General features: G+C 32.2%; 1 long non-coding RNA gene across 2 annotated transcripts; it reads left to right on the forward strand.

Annotated features, from left to right (window-relative positions):
- Positions 1-17: 17 nt before the first annotated feature.
- Positions 18-17,745, forward strand: LOC129233867 (uncharacterized). Of its 2 annotated transcripts, XR_008581494.1 has the most exons (4): positions 18-59; positions 2,069-2,201; positions 11,669-11,775; positions 17,609-17,745. It is a non-coding gene; the product is annotated as an uncharacterized LOC129233867 (long non-coding RNA). The 2 variants fall into 2 exon arrangements; XR_008581493.1 differs by lacking the exon at positions 18-59 and having other exon boundaries at positions 1,939-2,201.
- Positions 17,746-20,179: the final 2,434 nt, after the last annotated feature.

Genomic DNA, 20,179 nt, shown 5'->3' on the forward strand with positions numbered 1-20,179 from the left:
TTTTTGCTTAACAACATGGCGATTCGTGAGAAGTCTACTTGTGGTTTTCTACATAAGTCGTAAGTATTATGATATTTTCTTAATATAATTGAAATTCAGGCTGAATAGAAAAAAAAAACCATATTCTTTCGTAAGCATTTTATTTAAAAATTGTTATTGTGTGTTTTTTTCTGTTTGTTTACCCGTTTTCTCTAGTTCAAATACTAATATGATTAGCCAGATTTGTTGCTTATAATGCTTAATCTTTTAAAATTTCATTTTGTCTACTTGTTATTTAAAAATAAATTTTGAGTTAAAATTTGTCTTTTTCCTTTTGACAAATTCAGTTCTTTTTACATATCATTGTATTGTATCATGTAAATTATTGATAGTAGTTCAGATTTTGCTGTGTAACTCAAAGGTTAAAAAATTTTGCTAATAAGAAGAAAGCTATGAAAATGTTAGATAAAATATTTTAATGTAGATGTGCTAATTCCTTAACTTATTTTGGTATGAATCAATATCACATAAGTAGTACATAGATGTATATACAGTAGAATACCTTTATAACGCCGACCTATGTAACGCAATTCTCCATAAACCGCACAACTTTTCAGAAGTAAACAATAGGTTTTTAAGTTTAAAAAATCCCTTTGTTTTGCCTTGCTAATATAAAAGTTGTTAGGAAAATTGAATTTTGAAAGTTTTTCATCTTTCCAGCTTAATTCAAAGCTTTTAAATGAAAATCAATATTCACAGTAAAAAGAGAAAATATCAGATGGCTCTTGAAAATGCAGCTGTTATGCAAACTATGAAACTGGCAGAAGTGAAGGATAATTCACTTTCTTTTAATTGTAAAGCATATTTATTTGTGAATGATTAGTTGTGTTTTAATACTCATTGCATAGAGAACTAATTCTGAAGTGCTAATATATATATATATATATATATATATATATATATATATATATTCTGAATATTAGTTTCAAAATTTGTGAAATGACCTATATAATGCCAAAACCTGTATAACGCAAAAGCTCTGGTCCCAAGATGTGCTTTATTACGGCCTTCTACTGTACTTGAAAGTCATTTTTGTTGTTTACAAACCTAATTAAATTTGAAAAAACATATTTTCGTAGCCTCATCTCATCAAAAAACTAAGAATTATAGGTAATTTAATGCACTTATCTTTATACAAATGGCTACTTCTGTATGTATGTATGTCCAGCGTAATCTTCAAAACTACTGAACCGATTTCAACCATTTTTTTACCATAGATAGCTACATTATCAGGGAGCAACTTAGGCTATAATTTATTCCTAAAAATCGTAGTTTAAAAACGTTATGATCAAAAACAGTAAATGTCATGTAATTTCCCCATTAAATGATTAATATAAAACCCATTGTTACAAAAGTTTGATGCCTAACAACAGCAATATTCAATATTAAAAGTAATCATAATGAAAATTTTGAATAAAGGCTTCTCTGCAGCAAGTATGACATTTTTTGCTATCTTAGGATTTTTATCCTCATCTATATACATAAATGACGTGATGAATACTTTTGTATGTATGTCCGGGGTAATCTTAAAAACTACTGGACCCATTTTAACTATTTTTTTTACCAAGATAGCTACATTATCAGGGAGCAACTTAGGCTATTATTTATTCCTAAAAAGCTTAGTTTAAAAACGTTATGATGGAAAACAGTAAATGTCATGTAATTTCTCCATTAAATGATTAAATATAAAACCCATTGTTACAAAAATTCTGTGCCTAACAACAGCAATATTAAAAGTCATCATAATGAAAATTTTGAATCAAGGCTTCTCCGGAGCAAACATAAGTTTAAAGTTTAAAGTCATTTGGAAACTCTACTTTTTTCTACTTTATTTCAAACATTTGGAAACTCTACTTTTTGCACACTTAGAGAAACAGCGCCGACTTATATAACGCAATTCTCTATAAACTGCACAACTTTTCAGAAGTAAACAATAGGTTTTTAAGTTTAAAAAATTCCTTTGTTTTGCCTTGCTAACATAAAAATTGTTAGGAAAATTAAATTTTGAAACAGTTTTTCATCTTTCCAGCTTAATTCAAAGCTTTTAAATGAAAATTAATATTCACAGTAAAGAGAAAATATCAGATGGCTCTTGAAAATGCAGCTGTTAATGCAAACCATGAAGCTGACAGAAGTGCAGAATAATTCTCTCCCTTTTAATGGTAAAACATGTTTATTTATGAATGATTAGTTGTATAATTAGTGTTTTAATACTCATTACAGATAGAACTCATTCTGAAGTGCTAATATAGATATATTTTGAATATTAGTTTCAAAATTTGTGAAATGACTTATATAACGCCAAAACCTGTATAACGCAAAAGCTCTGGTCCCAAGGTGTGCGTTATAACGGTCTTCTACTGTACTCGTTTGTTCATACTTATTGCTATTTTACTTTTATGGGTAAGGAAGAAGCTCGATTTTTAATCACGTCAAAGCGGTGTATTTTGAGTTCTTTCAGTTAAAACAAAACGAAAGAAAGTAGAGATTGTTTCTCACAATTATTATTGACCCAGGCAACGCCGGGTATTTTTGCTAGTTAATATATAAATCTAAAACCTCACTTGCTCAAGTAGCATCAACAATGGTTTTAAAATTTAGGGCTTACTTTGATATAATCGATATTCTATTCCAAACTCAAATTGTATTATGTACCAGAGGCATGTGCAGAGTTTCAATAATGGGGGTACCACTGCATCCGGGCCCGTGATTTAAAATAATCAGTGGGAGGGCAATTACTACTCTACTCCTCCCCGTCCCACAATAACATTACTACTGCATCTTCACTTTTTCATTTTCATACATCACTAGGGCTGGGCAATATACCGATATACCATCATATATCGATATATATCTACTACCGCTATAAAAATATTTATATTTCTATCTGTTCGATATATCGTTTATGAAGAAAATACGGGACTTCATTACAGAGAAATTAAAATACTGACTTAACAATACGTAATCTTTCATAGCTCTGTGTGATGGGTGAATGTTTGAAGTTTTAAGATGTTTTCTGCATTGTTCAAAGAGTTATTTAATTTTTAACTATAGTCAAAAAGAAGAATTCGCAAGGTCGCCGAAGGTAAATATGGGCCCCTTTGTCAGTAGGTCTCCGGATTTCCTCCCCCTATAGAGTTTTCAAAACTTATATTATTATCATTCAGAGCAGGTTCCTTCCAAGGATCCCTGCTCTCTTTCTGACAAAGCTGACATATGACCTCTCATAGGCCAATAAAAGTGAATGTGTATTGGTTAAAAGAGCATCCTAATGCAACAATTAAAAATTAACTAATTGAGGTATCAACACGATTCATAGTTCAAATTAAACATAAACTATTGATATTGAGCTGAATAAAATGTTTAAGAAAAATACTGAACAGAAATATTTTTATTTAAAAAAAATGAAAAACGAAAAAATCCTAATAAGAATACTTATGTCTCACATGTATCACACAAGAGGGAGAACAACTCAATTTTTTCAGCTCTTCAGTTAAAGTGCATGATAAAGCAATAATTAGCTTTAAAACTGAATTTTTTAATCTTAACCCCTCCCCCCCCCCCTCAAAGAAAAAGAAAAAATGTAATTTGAAGTGCTTTAATTAACCAACGTCATTTACCAGGGGTCTGTCCAGGATTTTTCACAGGGTCCGTTTTTTGTGAAAAATAAAATAATTTTGTGAAAAATCAATTATTTTTGTGAAAACTCAAATAATTAAATTTTTTTTCTTGTAAAAACGAAAGTTTAGACTCTTGAGATGATGGAAACTGCATCATTGACACTTAAAGTTGAGTGTTTTCTCTCTTTTCTGTTGAGAATATCATTCTTGAGTGTTTTTCTAGTATTTGAAGAGAGGGGGGGAGGCATCGCTCCCTGGGAGATGGGCACCCCTCAAGTATCAATATTTATCTACCATTCTACATCATGTTAAATTATACTAGAAATGTTTTTTGTATAGTATTTAAAATAACTGTAAGAAAAAAAATTAGGCAGGGGTTCAGCATTTAACTTTTTAACCCAAGACACTGTTTAAGAGCACAGAGTTTCGTTCAAACCTTATAAACTCCGTGATTTTCACAAAAATAAAAAAATATTTTATGTGTTTACCTCTTAACTAAGCGTACTAAACATCGAAAATTCGAAAAATCAGATTTCCACAGCGGATGCAAAGAGATTGCAATCCTCAAAGTGAAGGAATCAAAAGTATAAAAACGGCTTGTAAAATAAATATTTTTGATAAAATTACTTTTGGATTGCATTTTAGAGTCCTATGATAAACATATCATTAATATCTGGACACAATTGAAGCAAAAATAAATAAATAAATAAATAAAATAAAAAATAAACCATCGATTTAGCATTTGAATTATTGACTCATAAAAGAAAATGGAATTCCCCTTTAAAAACTTGAAATAAGCTTTGTTACAAAAATAAAGAGACTTTTCATTTATTTGCATCCTAATAAAGCGAAGTTAGCTTGAAAAAAAAGAATAAAATATGATTCTCATATCGGATGTAAAAAGATTGCGTTTTTCAAAATGTAGACATCTATAGAAAAAAATAACGGTAAATAAAAGTTTATTTACAGTTAATTATCCTTTTTAGTATCGAAAAACCAAACCCATATAACTTTCTCCCAAAATAACAGTTTAACATCACACCACCAGACACTAATTGGCGATAAGTTTAAATTTTGTAACCCTATCTGAAACGATCACATCCGCCCCACCCATACTATCCTTTGCAGTTCTAAATTCATTTCGCTGTATATTATTGATGATTAAATCATGAGTGGGGAGAAAAGTGCTTACTACGCCTATTCAGAGAATGTTGACGCTTTTCCAAAGAAGTTTACAACAACACCACTGCATAAAACAAACAAGCAAAATTATAAACCAAACTGACTTTTAGCTGTTAATTCCTTTCAGAGAAACCAACAACAGGCATTATATTTATTTGGCGGTAGTAATTATTTATGGCTTGCAAGAGCATTTAAAGAGTGCCGATTTTTTTTTTTTTTCCCCTTTTGCAAAATTAGCTGATTTTGTATAAGTTGATTCCTCTAATTTAACTTTAAATATGCTGTATTATTTTAATTTGAGATTTGCTCTTTCAATAAACAATTTGTGAAAGATCCGTTTTTGTTTACCAGAATTTTGTGAAGGGTCCGTTTTGGTTGATCGGATTTTTGTGAAAGGTCCGTTTTGGTTGATCGGATTTTTGTGAAGGGTCCGTTAACGGACCCAAATTTGCTCTGGCCAGACCCCTGTTTACATACTTAGCAAAAATGAGAAAATTACATTTTTCAGTAACATGCTTTTTTTTTTTAATTTTAATTTGTTTTAACTGTTAAGATTTGTTCTTTTTTACCTTTTAAATGGCTGCCTTGTGCTTGATGGATCTCCGTTAAAGCTTTGATGTCTGTGAAATCTAATCTGAGGTCCCTTTTGAGGCAGATGTCCAATCTATTTCTTTGCTTCGTGAGAAGCAGCACTACAGAGCTAAATCCTCTTTCAACTAAATATGTTGAGGGGAATGAGATGCAGAGCTGTTCAACTTATTTCCAAAGTTATGGGTAAGTACCCATAAGCTTCACCCAGGCAAGTTCCGTATTGCTTGAAAGTAATTTTTGATTCGCAATCGAATTTCAAATCCATAAACTCTGTCTGCAAAGAGGTTTCCAGTTCATCCACATCTTCAAAACTAAATCTATCTAAAATCCAGTCAGAAATTTGTAAGTTGATCAAATCTGCAAACCTTGATTCCATGTTCTTTTTTAACTGATCAAGGTGATCAATATAAATCAAAATTTTTTTTTCAGGAAATTCATCATCCACGATTAAACTTTTTTTTAGAATTGGAAACAGGATAAATTCTTTATGTCCATTATTTGCCTTGTGGATTTTGAATTTGGAAATGAATGCTGAAATTATGCTTTTGGCCTTGATGAGGTTTATCTTGTTTCCTTGAAGCTTAATGTTGACTTCATTCATTTTTTCAAAAATATCTGTGAGATACGCAAGTTCCAATTTGCGCTGTTTCAAATTCTCACTTAAAGCAGGATCATGCAAGTCGAGAAACTCGGCTACAAAGTTGAATAATTCAAAGAAAAACAGTTTCCTTTGGAAAGCCATCTCACAGACGTATGTAAAAGCAAGCGATCGAATTTTTCATCATTTTCATGGCAAAGCTCACGAAACAGGCGATCATTGAGAGAATTAGTTTTGATCTTGTTAATATCAGTAATGACTAATTGTAAGGTTTCATGTAAAACAGAACTCGATTTTTTTGCAGCCAAGTGTTGACGATGAATGACACAATGGAAGGTAATCACTGTTGGCACTTCTTTTTTAAGGTATACAAGAAACCCACCATAACCACCCACCATGGCAGGGGCACCATCTGCTGCGCAAGCACTTACATTTGTCAATGGAATTTCTTTTTCTTCAAAATAATCCTTCACAAATTTAAAAATCGACAATCTCTTTGTATCAGTAATCAAAGTTCTGGCGAACAACATTTTCTCAGTTATCTATTTCAGCTCATTAATAAACCTCACGTAAGCTAATAAAATAGCTGTTATCTGTCACAGTTGATTCATCAGTCTGTAGTGCAAATTTACTTTGTTTCAAAACATTTATGAGTTTGCACTCAATGTCAGCAGCCATTTCATCTATTCTCCTGGAAACTGTGTTGTTACTCAGGAGGAGAGATTGACTTATCTTTTTACTGGAGCCCTCACCAAGCAAAATTTCAACTATTTTTTTGGCAGCCGGTAGAATAAGAGATTCGCCAATCATATGAGGCTTACCACATCTTTGTATCAAAAGAGACACTTCGTAAGAAGCAAGAAGTCCTTTGTCAAGATCTGTTGCTTGTCTTCTAAGTATTTCACCCACCTTTGGCCGTTTATCCGCTTTTGTTTTGAGGTCTTGAAAATAACTAAGAGGTTTATTTACTTTGTCACCATGTACTCTTGAAAAATGCTCTTTCATTCGCGAGGACTTCATCGCTTCATAGCTAGAAAATGTTTTATCGCACAAAAGACAATGCAGAAACTGCACATTTTGCGGTGACGTGACAAAACTAAATTTTAAATACTCTGCTGAATACTGCCGGCACTTCTTTTTCGAATTCATATCGAACTTCCACACTACGAAACATGCACAATTAAACAGAAATTCACTAATTTAAATCAAACAATAGAAACTACGTAAGGAGGTTTATGCGCTGATTGCAAGATTCTGAATGACAACAGATAAGTAAATGCAAAAATCCATTCTTACACATATCCATCCACTTTTCAGGCATTAAGTATATGATGGCGCCAACGGTCAGACAGTGCTTACAAGATTTTTTTTATTCCTCGTGAAAATGGCAATAAAATAAAAGATTTTATTTTTCGCTTTTGGGATTTTTTTTATCCGAACAGATTTGATTGAGCTGTACATCATACATGCCTTATTTTCTGGGAACGACTTTCTTTGATTTGACGTGCCATATGCTTGGTTCGGTATTACACAACATAGGTATTCTGAAAGATATTTCTGAATTGTGTACCGATTTGTTTTAATAACTATAGTTTTTGAAAGGTGAAGAATTTTCCATTACCAGGTATCCGACTGCCAGTCGCCCCCTAGAAATTTATCGTCCCCTAGAAGAGTTTGATCGCCCCCAGGTTGGGAATCACTGGGCTAGACTAATGCTTTTGAATATTTTATAGCAGAGTGTGATAAAAAATATACAACAGTTGGTCCTAAGGACCACCAATTATTTTTTATGGTGGTCCCAGGTAGGTTTCACTAGTCTGGGACCAGTGGACCAGCACTAATATCTAACGCTGAACCAAATAACGATTTTATTAATGCTAATTCAGTTTAGATCAGATTTTTGCCAAATATGGCAGAGAGATCTTTTGATGCTCAAGAATTGACATTGGGCTGTTTTCGTTCCCAATCAGAACCCCCCTCCCACCGGGGACTTCCTTTTACAAATACCTAGTTTTCGTCGGATCTCTGTCAAATTTGGATCAGTGATGCTTTGATGCATAGGAATTTTCATAGGGAGTTTTTCGCCTACCTATGAGGGAGGGGTTGGGTGCGAAAACACCACCATTCCAGTTTACGTCAGATTTTTGCAAAAATTTTACAGACCTGTACTTTGATGCTCAAGAATTCACTTAGAGTAGTTTTTTATTCACAATGGGGGGCCACCCTCCCTCCCACAGTGGATTTCTTTATGCAAATCCACAGTTTTCGTTGGATCTTTGCCAAATTTGGCACAGCGGTTCTTTGATGGTCAGGAATTGTCATAGGGGTTTTTGCTATAAGGAAAGGGGGGAGGGTGTGAATACACCCCACAAGGGATTTTTGTTATGCAAATCCAGTTTTCGTTGGATTTTTTTCCAAACATGGTGCAGTTGTCCTTTGATGCTCAGGAATTCACATAAGTTTTTTCTCTTCAAAATGGGGTGTATGGAGACTACCTTCATTGACAGTGCAATACTCCAAAATGTGTGAAACAAGTTCAATTATAGATAAGATGTTGCATTACTAAAGATTCCAACATTGGGCATTTATAATTAAGCACGTTGTACAATGGGCTCGCACATTGCACATTTATGTGATTAAACTTTATTAAGAAAAAACCTGGTAAATTTCTCTTTAAAATCATGGATGACTTATTTTAATATGTGCATTAGTCTCAAAAATATGATTGTCATTCCGAGTCCCTGAGAGTCAAGGCCCCTTGTCAGTTCGGTTGCCAGAACCCCATGCCCCCATAAAATTTACAAAACTTTATACTACTCTGATTATAACCATAAAAAATAATCAGTAGTCCTCAGAGATCAACAATCACTGGCTATTTTTGATTACGCTCGGCTAGAAAAATTGGCCTAGCTGATGTCTCACTATTTATTAGCCAAACCATTGGTTTCCTTTTTTTCTAATAAATTTATGTAATTTTAAATTTCACATCTACATTGTACCAAATATTTACATACTTGGGGGGGGGGGATAACGTCCTGAAACTAAATGAAAATAGTCAAATTAAATTCTCAAATATTCAGTAGCCTATTTTAGCCGTTGCGAAAAAGAAAAGTGAAGTTGGTTTTAAAACTACATTTTGCTATTTAAAACACCAAAGCAAAATATTTTTTGCCAAATTTTTTTGAATATTGAAACATTAAGTGTTTTAAAAAATCCTCATCAGTAGAAAAAATGTTTTCCTTTTTTCTTATTTGTTTCGCATTGTTATTCAACACTAATGTTTATCATTTAGAACTTAATTTGCAGTAGTACAGTGATTTTGCACATTTAAGTATTTATTTATCTGTAGTTACATTTTAGTGCTTTATATAATACAATCCAAATTCAAAATAATAGAATATCAGAACTGTTTGAACAAAACTTGTCCCTGGGTCGGAAAAAATGAACGCATGAAATTAAAAAAACAAGAACTCGTTATTCATGAAAGGGCAAATCAATTTAAACAACTTTTCAGATATTATTTTAACGATTTATAGGTCATTAACACATTGGAATAATAGATAAATTTTTTATATGGGACAAAAAATTAGAATAATCTATTCATTCAATGTGAATTTTAAAAAGTAGAGAAAATATTTGTTTACCTGTTGCCCTATAGTTTGTCACAAGTATGGAGCTTGGCACCTGGATAATTTTACGCTCTTATAAAAGCTTTTTATTGCTCAAAATGGGTCGTCAAGGTGATAAATAGGAAAAAAACGAAGTTACATATTGCATCATTTCTTAAAGTTAGAAAAAAACTATCCAATTCAATTCAAATGAACCTTTAACCTTTCTATGGTATGTAAGATTTTAAAGCAATATAAGACTGACCAACTAAAAAGTAATCGAAGCAAACGAGGTAGAAAAATTATAACACCTGGCAGAGATGAATTCAAATTAAAGTAAATTGTCCAAAATAATCGTTTGAAAATGCTTCTTATGTCCATAAGTGTTGGACAGAATGTATAGTTATCTTATCCACGCCAACTACACTTGGATGGTTGCATAAACTGCAGTTTTAATTGCAGATCTATGAAGTAAGACCAAAGATAAACATGAAGCAGAAAAGTGCACAACTATCCTGGAGCAAAGAGAAGCTCATTTGGGTGCAACAAGACTGAAAAGACATTTTATTCAGTGATGCATATTTATTTGTAATATCTGTCGAAAAAAGAGGAGATCAGGGGTAACCTCAAACAGGGGCAACAATGTTGGAAAAGTATTATATTCAGTGATGAATCATTTTTGAAATATCTGTAAACAAAAAAAGGTGTTTGGGTTTGACGTTTAAAAGGAAAAGCGTATGAGAAATCTTGTGTAAGAGGTTCTCTCCACTTTGTCACATCCTTCTTGGTTTGTGGGTGCATGACAGCTGCTGGAATTGGGAAGTTATATATATCATAAAATAAAACAATGCGTGATTTCCGCTGTTAATCAATAATACTGAATGATACTTCATCTGAGGCACAGCAGTTACCCATTTAGCGACACATTTTATCTTCCAGCAAGGTTCTACTCCATGTCACATCTCTAAATCGACTCATAGATTTTAAACAGAAAGAGGAATTTCGGTATTGAACTGGTAAATCAACTCTGCCAATCTCAATACAATCAAGAATTTGGTGTACCATCAAATCTAAATAAATCCGTTCAACATCTGGTGCCCGCCAAAAAAATTTAGCTTTTTGCCGCATTGAAGAGAGTATGGAAACAGTGAAAGAATTAAAGCATTGAATTCAGCAAAAAATGACGCATTCTAGTATTAATGTTGTTTCTTTTGAAAGTGTTTTCCCCCCTTTAATTTGAATATTCTAATTTTTTGACTCAATGTAAATCTTCATCACTATAAACGTTTGGATTATTCTGTCTAAGATTATTTTTAATTGAGTATATTTGAGATGAAATTCACACTTTAATGTCTAAGAAAGGTAGCATGTTCATTTAAATTTCTAATTTGCACTTATATTTAGTTAGAATAAACTTTTTTCCAAAATGTGGGAAGTATTCTATTGAATTTGAGTTGTATTTCATCGATTAGCTGAAAATGAAACTGTTAAATTTTTTTTAAATAACTTTATAAATGTAATCATAAAGTGCAAATAATTTTAGGTACAAAGTACAAACATGCTTAAAATTGAGTTTTTAAAATTTCATTTTAATAAAATATCTGAAGAGTACAAAAAATTTTGGATGGCCTCTCCCAAAATGATTGGCTAGATCTGCCACTAAGCTAGAGTGTATATATTGGTAAAGATTAAGAAAAATATAAAAGAGATGAATAGCAACGCACACACATGTACGTGCAGTTAGGTAATTTATTGAATTATGCTACAAATATGCCACACTTGTGTTAAATTTATTTGAATATAAGATAATTAGGCATGAAGAAAAAAAGTTCCAAAAAAAAAACAATTTAGATTATATTTGGTCAATTAAAGTCATGATGTCCGTGGATCCGCCCCTTTAAAAAAGAAAGCACTTATTTAATATTTCTCGTTTCTTATACTTTGCATAAATGCAGTCATTACATTCTTTTTATTTCTGTTATTAAATTACAGTTTTATCTTATGATTAAAAATTTTGCTTCAAATTTCAGAGATTGTGAATGGAGATTACAAATAAGAATGCCTGTAGTGATGACCATTCTTTACATGTTGTGGAGGAAGTTCTGCTGATGATTACGCTATTTCTAATTAAGTGGCGGTAAGTATTCCTTGGCTATAAACTATTCTTAGCTGCAAATAAAATATTAACTTTCATGCAATAAGCAAACAAAAATTAGCTTGTGGATGAAAAGACTTCTTATGTTTTGTTTGATGTCTTTTCAATAATAAGGTTGTTTTTTTTACTTAATTATCAAAAGTCCTTTGTAACCCTAAAGCGTGTGTCTCCGATTCTAGTTGCTATTTGTACCATTTAAATGTTTTTATGATGTTAGCAACTTCTTTTAGTTGTGTAACATCAATTTTTATTTGTACAGAACTTTTCTTTTGCATTTTCTTTACTTGGAAACCAGCCAAGGAAGCTGGGGTTCATAATTATCCCTACTTGTATTAAGACATTCTGAGATCGGTAATATGATCTAAAACTAAAGTCTGTATGAACAATCCTTTCTCACCCCCTTCGTCTGAACAATACCCTTGTTTTATAATGTCATAGTATTGCTTTTATCATAAGTAATAAAATATGACTTAGTAGTTGTTTGCTATCATGTGCAGAGAAAATAATTTTTGTCACTATAATGCACAGACTAAACAAATGTCAACGAGCTATATGTACAGTACAAATGAAAAAAAGGCTATCTTAATTAAAATAATTAAAAATATACCTAAAACACCTTCAGAAAAGTGTTACAAATATAACTTACATTTTTACCGCAATAGTAACCTTTTTTCAAAACTTTGCTTCTAGTGATCATATTATAAAGTATGTGAGTAAGCATAATTAGTCCATTTGCAAGTCTATAAATCTTTTATGGTACGTTTTTGATCATATTAGTTTTTTAAATAGTATCTGGAAATCCCTGGAGCAAAGTTTAAACCGTATATGTTGATTAAATTGAAAACTAAATAATTCATTTTACTATTTTGAAATACATATTGTGTTCTTGAAAATAATTTACCAATAGTTCTGTCACTTGATTGTGAAAATACACATACTCTAGTTTGAAATGCAAGCAGTGTGTTCTATACTGACCCTCAGTGCATTGAGATACAGGCCCCTAAAAAGTACACATTTTATCATATTTTGATGACAAAACTGCTCTTTTTTCTTAGCATTGAGCATTAACCATACATTTAATGAGCCTATTTAATAATTTATATATATCGCTACACAAATTGTTCATAAAAACTATGGTTGAACCGCAGTGCATGGAACCGAGATGCCTCAAACATGACACATTTTCACTTACTTCGTCAGTTTAGCCACCCTTGCCAGGGGTCCACTGAAGGTCAGCCATAAAATTTGTGATATATTTCATTTGAGGCACTAAATATCATGGTGTAATCACAAAGATTACTTTTGCTGATGCTCCATGCGCAGAGATAATTGAATTATTAAAAAATGTCAATATGTGTGAGAAATACCCTAAGTTAAGACCAACTTTCAGTGTTTTTGTAGGTCATAAAAAATTTTTTTGGAAGAAAAGAAAAGATATGTGTCTTCTAAAATCATTCAAAGAAACCACTAAAATTTTTTGCGAAATCAAAAATGGCATGATCTGACCTGTCTGACTCTTATAAAAACTGGCTCTTAATATCAAAAAATATCCAAAAGACGCATCGAAGCTTCCCAGTTTCGTTAACGTCTCCAAAGATAGTATAAAATTGCGCTTTTAGAAATATCTGCTTAGGAGCCCCAAAACATATCCTTCCTAAAAATTGCGTAAAGAAGATTTTAGTTCCAAAAAATATTTCGGTTCGGAATATTTTTGCGTTTTCCCTATCATTTTCAGATATAGCCAAAAAATCGGTTTAAGAAACAATAGGTGTCGAGAAATTACAGGAGAAAAGCTGAACGATCCCCTACCATCACCAAAGAAAGCCTACATTTGCATTTTAAACTTCAATTTCGAATACTTTCGATGGAAGACGATTGAATCTTCCTCCCTCTAGCAACGTCAACAAAGATAACCCAAAATGGCGTGTTTAAAACTTCAGTTTCGAAAAATTTTTGGGAAGAGAACTGATCCTTCCTAAGCTATGGTCACAAAAAATAGCTTCAAATTGATTTCAATTTTGAAAGAATTTTTGGAAAATACTCTGAAATTACTTTTCCCTGAAGTCTTGAAAAAGTTCATAAAACTGCAATAACATCAATTTCAAGAATTTCTCCATGCACCTTGAATATGTCCGACTCTTTTGTCCTTGCAATCAAACACAACCAAAGATTAACTAAAACTTTTTTTACTCCAATTTCGATAATTTTCTGGGCGCAATCCCTCCTTCCCTGACCCCCTGCCTCCCCCCTCCTGCATTCTTCTTCTGATGTCACCGAAGACAGGCTATAAAATACGTGACTAGTAAATTTTGGTATTTATTACTTTCTCCGAAGATGTAAATTGTACCTAAGGAGTTTCTTACTATTTAACTTTTCTTCCTTTTTAAAAGTTCATCATTCTTCTGTTTTTTTTTTTTTTTAAATTAGAACTTGATGTAGAAATTTGAAGAAAGATTTATGTGGACGTTGAATATTAGTCAAAATATGAAAATTACTTTTGAGGGGCGGCACATTTGGTCTTCTCACGTGGGCGGCTGACACCCTAGGATCGGTCCTGTAGAAGAATCACAGTAACACTACCAAACAGAGATATCTAACCTCGCCTAGCTTTTAAATGGTGTACAATAGTTCACTTTGGAACCCCAAATTATCTAACTACTACATTGAAACATGGTTGGCCGGATTGGACCCAATGGATTTTTTTTGAAAAAACCCATTATTTAGCCCACTTTTGGGTTTTTTAAAATTTTCTGAGAACTTTTTTTTTTAAAAATAATTAATTTAAATACTTTTACAATTTAAACTTCTTTTTTATTTCTTTTTCTCAATAGGCAATGGACATAAAAAATGAATTTTGAACTTTAATAGTATTTCTTAACTCTTAAGGGCATTAAAAAATGCTTCAAAGATTTTAAATAAATATATTTAACTTTTTTCCTTCAACTGGTCAATAAAGAACTCAAATTACCTTGACTAAGTCCTGTCACGTCAGATTTTCTCAATATTTGCAGATAGTACAGAGGAAACTACTCTGGCTAAAAGGCTCTCATGTGAATTATTTTCTGCAAACCAACACGTCACAAAACTCTAATAAGCAAGGTATATTTTTTAGAAATTAACAGGTTTTACAAATGGTCGGACAGAAAACGGAATAGGATGTACAGTATTTTCATTATCTTACGAAAAAGTTTAATATTTCTTACTCTGTACACAGAAGTAGAAAAACAGGCAACATAAAATTCAAAGAAATGTCTTGATTAAGCTGGAATTCAGTAAAAAGGGATTTAAACTACTTGAGGTTCTACAGTAGTTTTGCATAACAAAATGAAATACAATAAAGTAAAATACAAAAAAAAAATGTCGAAATTAAAAACGAACAAATAAACAATAGATTTTATCACTCAAGAAGTAACTTTGCCTTAACTGTTGGTAATCATGGAAACTAAAAAAATCTGAAACTTCACCATTCTTGAATTTTGTCGTCTTTTATACCTTTCTTCAGAAAACGCTGAATTTTCCAGCTTTTTTTATCAAGACAATTTTTGTGCTTTGTTCATATACTTATGCTACAATATGCTACGAGTACCCCACATTTCCCCTAAAAAAAGACAAAAAAAAACCCAATTTCTTTTAAAAAACCCAGCTTTAGTTGGGTTTTTTTTTGGGGTTTTATTTAAAAAAACCCTGGGTCCATGGGCTTTTTTAAAAAAAACCGGGTTTTTGCCAACCCTGCATTGAAATTATCTAATCTAATTCACACCTCATTTTTCAGTTTTTACAAGACTATCATTGCTTGGATGTTATATTTCAAATACAATTTTTCTTGATCCATTCTTTCAAGCCGATTTCTCCCCATTTTCCAAATTTAATACACAATTGGAATTCAGAAGTTATTGAAGAGAAAATATAAGAATGAGCTGAAAATAGAAATTATAAACAAAATTAAAAGCAAATTGCATGGGGTCACATTTGCCCCACAATATAGGGTGCACTTCAAGGGCGCCCATATGGGGAGGGGGGGTCTTTTTTCTTTGCAAATGCATTTCTTCTCCAGCAATTAAGGAATAAGTTATAAAAAATGTCAAATTTTAATAACTTTAATCTGTAGTGAAATCTGTAAAAATGGGGAAAATATCCTGCTAAACCATGGAGAGGATATCTGAGGCGCCCCCCTCCCCCTTAAAATTTTGCATATGGACGCCCTTGGTGCACTTACCCCATCTTACTTTAAATAAAGAGAAAGTGCAACCCTTCTTATAAACAAAGTCTGGTTAAAGTAATTAACTAAAACATGTCATGTATGTTAGTATGTAGTAACTTGTTGCTAAAAAAATACAACGTACGCTTGCTGACTTCAGCTTCTAAGTTAACTTTAAATTACGGACAATTTTGATTGTTATTTTCCTTCCTTTCTGCAGGTAAGTGTTCTCAAAACATATCTCTCCAATACCCTAAAAGACGATGAGATGTAAATTGCAGTACATAATTTATTTATGAAGCATATAATACTTTTTTTTGATCCCACCATCTTATTAACAGTAAACTGACAAACCTTAAGATATTTTATACTATATCTAATAATTATTCTTACATTTTTTGTTTTTGCTATTTTATATTTATGTTGCTATGATTACTAATAATAGAAAATTTATGTGTACAAACTTAAAATATTGAGCTATTATATGAAATAATATGTATAGAATGATATAAAGCAAAAGAGTAATCATAACCAATGATGTGGATCATGTAAACACCTAGTAGGTAGGTAAATATTTTTGGGATATTTACCCGAGGCCTGGATAAATACTCAAACTGGATAATTTCGAAAAAAATGTAATAGGAGAATAATTGATAAATTTTTATCCAAAAACGAAATAAAATGTAAAATTTAAATTAATATATACTTTTAGGCAGTTTATACTACAGTGAAATCCCGTTACAACGAACATCAAGAGACCACAAATTGTTTGTTGTAATGGAGTTCAAATAATGTAATGGCGGTTATATAGGGACTGAAAATGTAGTTCGTTGAAACGGAAATTTCGTTGTTATGGAATTTCACTGTATTTTTAATAGAAAACTTAGATGAAATTATTTTTTAAAAAATTGAATTGACGCACTTGCAGTCTAAAAGTCACCCATTGGCGCAACCAAAAAATAGTGTTAGGAGGGCACTGCTAAGGAAATCTCGCTTTCGGTGGATAGGGGTGGAGGGCGGTATATTCTCCCCCGGGGATTTTTTTTTTTTAAATTATAGTCTTAAGAACGCAGTTTTAGACGGTTTTTGGTAATGCTGTGGGGAGGAAAAATTAGGGAGGCCTTCTGCGGAAATTTTTAGAAATTGAAATCTTTAAAACGCTATATTTGTTGAGGTTAGTGTGATGAAAGGAATGGGGCTTTTTGAAGTTCCCTCCGCCTATCTTTTCAAAATTAAAGTTCTAAAAACGCAGTTTCGGAATGTGTTACAGGCAGGGCGGTTCTAGGGCTCTCCCCAAAAACTATTTTGAAGTTCAAGTCCTAAAAAACGAAGTTTTAAAGAGACATTCAGGGATACTAGTTGGGGGATTTAAACGCTCTCCTCTTATTTTTCGAAACTAGTTTCTTTCGCTTCTAGGTGTTGTCCATGCTAGGTACACCACTGTCTACAGATTGTTTTTGCATATTTTTTAAGGGGGAAAAGGCCTAAACAATATCTGACCCCTTGGCAACTCATATTTGCCTTGTTGACTGCAGTACATGCAGAGATTTGTGCACATTAAACTTGTTTTGAACATATACCTCTGAAATGCAAACTTATTTGTTTTTTACTTTTCAGTTGTTAATTGGAAACTGACTTGAAGAAAGGGAAAAGAAATGTGATAAAGATGACAGCTATTAAAAATTACTGTTTTGTACTTTTGATTGTTGCTCACTTTTAACTCTTAATTGTTATAAAAAAATTGAACAAAAATTATTGTTGCAAATAAATTTTACTTATTTTTTTCTATATTCTTGTCTATATATCTTTTTTTTTTTTTTTTTTTTTTTTTTTTTTTTTTTGAGTCTCCAAAACAACGTTTTTCTTCATGTGAAGTACATATATAATATAATTTCAATGCTCCATACATGTTTTTCTTTGTACGCTTTTTTTTTTTTTTTTTTCAACAGACAATATCTTTTGACATTTTATACTATACCTAATACCAATTCTTGTATTTGTAATTGTTGCACATTATTTTCTATTTGGATTGGTATGATCATTAATAAATACATTAGTGAGTAAGAATTTAAAATATTGAGCTATCATATGAAGAAACATTCAAGGAATAATGTAATGCAAAAAAGTAATCATAACTCTGTCCACAAATAAACTTTTCTGTGTTCCAATCTTAAAGATATCATTAAATATTTGGTTCTCAGAAGAATTGAGAAATGATAAAATGCATTTGATGATTTAAGTTTTAAAAAATAGTTATCACTTGAGTTCAACTGTCGAAAAATGTATTATGAAACATACAAAGCTATTTTAAAGTTCAAAATGTATTTTACTGCAAGTAAGAATCCTATATGCAAAATAACAAGAATTTTGCTTTTTCTTTTCTTCAACAAAATTACTGAATTAAAAGCACAAAAAGATAATTCATTATTTTTCATAATGTCGATGAAATGAAATAAGAAAGGAAAAATGTTTAGAATTTCTTATTGTCACAAAGGTCTAAAGCAACGGTGATTAACATATGGCTTTTTGGGCCTCTTCCAGCATGCGAACTAATCCACAAAAGCCACCATATCCATTTAACCACCACCATTAAGTAAATTCCATAATAATGTTTAAAAAAAGGGATAGGGGTTTCTTTGTTAGGAGATTAAATTGTAGAAGGGGTGAAGGGCAATGTGTGATAGGCTCTTGTGCGACTGGAGGTGCCATTGAAGGCATTGCTCTCTATAGCATGTTTCGTTATGAGCTTTTCCAGGGGAAGGGAGGGGGCAAATAGTGTCACTGCAGTGAAATTATACCACACCAATTCCAAATTGGATAGTGGTGTGGTGGGGACCAAAACCACACCAATTTACATTTTATAAATACAAAGGGTTGGCACAAAAGTCATGGCAACTATTTTTTTTCTTGAAGATACCAGCCCGGTTGGAAAATGATATATACAGACAAAAGGACAAGGTGTTAGCTACATGTGTGGACATTAGGGTGTTTATAAAAAAAACTTCTTTTCAGCTAGAGTCCAGGACACCCCCTATTTTTCTTTAGACTTACTAATAGTATTACACTAAAAGTTTTAGCTTCTTACTCAAATTTTAAGAGGGTGCTCAGTGGAGCTATTAATTTAACATTAGCCATAGCATAGAAAAAGAAAAATTTAGAAACATTTATTCTCCCCAGCTGTTTTTCTTTTTTGTAAATGTTTTATTGCAATGTATGCATGTTACTAGTGTATATTATAATGTGTAGCATTGTTTTTCCAGTTAAATATATTTTTTTTAGCCTCTTTCCTCATACTTATGAAGTTTGGGGGCGGGGGTTGAGAACCCTCTTTCAGTTGAAATAGGAAGCTAAAATTCTGCCAGTATATTACTATTTACAAGTCTAAAAATATTGTGGAGTATCCTGGTATCTAGGAGAAACTTTTTTTTTTATACATGTATTTTTGAACCAGCTTAGTGAACAATGAATAGTAACGCTAATCAGTGGTGTTCCCATTGAGTATATTCCATATACGCCATATACATTTATTAGACATATAGGGTAAACACTCAAGTTTTAAAAATTTGCATATTATCTTATATTATGTATATGATTGCATACACATATTGTGCATAAAATTACTGGGAGTATACCCTCAGAAAAACTAACGGGAACATCACTGACACTAATTTATTATGGTAGAATACAGGGAAATATGGCCTCCACGGAGCACAAAAATAACTCAGAACGCATAAAGATAAAATGACAAACCTGGACCAAAAAACCCTCATTGTACTCCCCTACTATTGTAACCACACTCTACCTACGATGTGGGGTGCGCTGAATACCATCAGCCTCAGTATTTGGTGCCATGAGGGAATCTGGTCACCTGTTGGCGCACAGCATTAACAATGTCCTCTCTTATTGCAAACCGCCTACTACATATTGGTTTTTTAATCTTGCGAATGATATCTAAGTCACAGGGAGAAAAGTCGAGAGTACGGTGGGTGCTCTAATTCTTCTCATCCCCGACGTCGGAGTAGCTGCAGTCCACACTCTGTTTTATGTGGTCTTGCACACGATTCACCAACTGACTGATTTCTCAGCCCTCGCTGCGCTACCAGGAGCGGATCTAGTTGGGGGCCATGGCCCCTCCCAAAGCCTTGTGATTGCAGGAGTTCTTTAAGGAAAAAAATATTATGAGAAGAT

The sequence above is a fragment of the Uloborus diversus genome, unplaced genomic scaffold (assembly GCF_026930045.1).
Source record: "Uloborus diversus isolate 005 unplaced genomic scaffold, Udiv.v.3.1 scaffold_754, whole genome shotgun sequence".
NCBI classification, from domain to species: Eukaryota; Metazoa; Arthropoda; class Arachnida; order Araneae; family Uloboridae; genus Uloborus; species Uloborus diversus.